The 2,500-nt window shown below is 67.3% G+C and overlaps 1 non-coding gene across 1 annotated transcript in view; it reads right to left on the reverse strand.

Annotated features, from left to right (window-relative positions):
- The window catches only part of LOC144490189 (5.8S ribosomal RNA), a 154-nt gene extending 24 nt beyond the window's left edge, over positions 1-130 (reverse strand). Inside the window, exon 1 of the ribosomal RNA XR_013497172.1 lies at positions 1-130. This exon is cut by the window's left edge and continues 24 nt beyond it. This is a non-coding gene — a ribosomal RNA (5.8S ribosomal RNA).
- Between the last annotated feature and the right edge of the window lie 2,370 nt (positions 131-2,500).

Below are 2,500 nucleotides of genomic sequence, written 5' to 3' on the forward strand. Positions count from 1 at the left end.
GGGAGGAACCCGGGGCCGCAAAGTGCGTTCAAAGTGTCGATGATCAATGTGTCCTGCAATTCACATTAATTCTCGCAGCTAGCTGCGTTCTTCATCGACGCACGAGCCGAGTGATCCACCGCTAAAAGTTGTATCGGGTTTCGGATCGGTTGCCCGATCCTGGGACGCGCAAAACGCTCCCCCGCCGACGTGACGGTGGAGCCCCAGCCTGGCGCGTACCACGGCGTGAGCCCGGAGGCGCACGCACTCGAGCGACAATCAAGCGAAAAAAAGGAGGAATCAGGGCGCTCGCAGGCGTTGAGTGCCGGCGTGGGTGAGGGGCCGGGGCCCGCCACGCGCCGTCACGCCCCGCAACAGCCAGAGGCAGAGTTCTCTGGTGTCACCGTCTGGCGGTAGGCTCGAGAGTCGAGGCGAGGCCGCAGCGGACTGAGTCGGGTGCAAGCCGCGGAGGACAGGCCGACGCTACGGGCGCAAGCCGACCCCGCACGCCCCAACCTCGGCGGGCTGGGGAAGGGGGCGCGGCGGAACGCTCGCAAGCGCGGCTGCCCCCGCGGACAGGCACATTCTCTCGAACGCGGTGGACGCTCGCTCAAGTCAGCACGAGACCAGACCGGACCGACAGGCGGACAACGAATCTTTAAACCTCGCACCCACCCTCCGCACACGGGTGCCGGAGGAATGGTGAGCATGAACAGGTACCCCTCACCGGGCTTTGAAGAGAGTGACTAGAATGCGACCAAAGCTTCACCGCGGCGGGAGACAAAAAGGCCCCTGACTGCACCAGAACGTCTCCCTGCGGAGTCACACAGTGGCCGTTCACCGTGGTCCCGTCGACAAGCCGCCAGGACAAGCACCCAAGCCCGCAGCAGCTCTCTTCGTTTCAACTGCGGATGTAATGCTGCAAGGCGGTGGCAAGGTCACGTCGCAGCCCGCAAGCCGTCGCCAAGGCGAGAGGAAGACGGTCCCCACAGCGGGCACACACAGACGGACGTGGAGCACGGGGCGGCGGCCCACAGGTGCGCACACGCGCCGTGCCGAGGATCGGTGCGGACGCCGGTGACATCGCACCCGGCAGAGCGGCTAGGCAGAAGTCGCTGCGGAGGAGGAGCACCGTCGGCGGAACGGTCTGCTGGCGGGCGAGGGACCAAACGAGCAGCTAGAACGGGCGGAGTGGACCGGACTGCAGAAGCGGAGTGAGTGCGTGGCTGACGCCACCGTCTCCCTCCGAGCGTCTGCTCGCGCCGGCCAAACCGCCGAACCGCTGAACGAAAGGACCGCATCGTCCCACGCAGGCAGGCCGGCCGTGTTGCCGTGCGTGCCCCCACCTCTCGGACGGACTGCAAAGACACCCTACGAAGCCAACGGCGAAGCCCTTCCAACGGCGCAGGCGTAGCGTGTGCGGCACCCGCATGGACTTGCCGGCGTGCAACCGAGCGTGTGCGTGCTCGTCGGTGGCGGCGCCCGCGCGCCGGCCCAACCGAGTGGGACCGAGATCGACGTCGCCCGGCTTCGGCGGAACGTGCGTACGGGTGACCAGGCCCGTTCGACGGGTACGGCGAAATTGTCGGTGTGACCTCCCACCCGCGTGGGAGGCGCCAGCGTCAGTACGGGCCACGGCCCCGGGGCCAACCCCCGTGAGGCTCTCCTGCCTGGCCCAACCGGCGCAGCCTTCGAGTTCAAGGAGTGACGGGCCGCCCTCCCCGGAGAGGTGGCGGGCCCCCGGCCGACAAAGATCCTTCACAACGTGTTCACCAACAGAAACCTTGTTACGATTTTTATTCTGTGTTACGGGTTTCGGTTCGGGCCCCCGGAGAGGTTGTCCGATACCTGGCCCCGGGGCCGGCCCCCGTGAGGCTCTCCTGCCTGGCCCAACCGGCGCCAGCCTTCGCGTTCAAGGAGTGACGGGCCGCCCTCCCCGGAGAGGTGGCGGGCCCCCGGCCGACAAAGATCCTTCACAACGTGTTCACCAACAGAAACCTTGTTACGACTTTTATACCGTGTCGGGTTTCGGCTCGGGCCCCCGGAGAGGTTGTCCGATCCTGGGACGCGCTAAACGCTCCCCCGCCGACGTGACGGTGGAGCCCCAGCCTGGCGCGTACCACGGCGTGAGCCCCGGAGGCACACGCACTCGAGCGACAATCAAGCGAAAAACCTTTCTCGGAGGAAACAGGGCGCTCGCAGGCGTTGAGTGCCGGCGTGGGTGACGGGCCGGAGCCCGACACGCGCCGTCACGCCCCGCAACAGCCAGAGGCAGAGTTCTCTGGTGTCACCGTCTGTCGGAAGGCTCGAGAGTCGAGGCGAGGCCGCAGCGGACTGAGTCGGGTGCAAGCCGCGGAGGACAGGCCGACGCTACGGGCGCAAGCCGACCCCGCACGCCCCAACCTCGGCGGGCTGGGGAAGGGGGCGCGGCGGAACGCTCGCAAGCGCGGCTGCCCCCGCGGACAGGCACATTCTCTCGAACGCGGAGGACACTCGCTCAAGTCAGCACGAGACCGGACCG

Source organism: Mustelus asterias, unplaced genomic scaffold (genome assembly GCF_964213995.1).
Source record: "Mustelus asterias unplaced genomic scaffold, sMusAst1.hap1.1 HAP1_SCAFFOLD_2995, whole genome shotgun sequence".
In the NCBI taxonomy this organism is placed as follows: domain Eukaryota; kingdom Metazoa; phylum Chordata; class Chondrichthyes; order Carcharhiniformes; family Triakidae; genus Mustelus; species Mustelus asterias.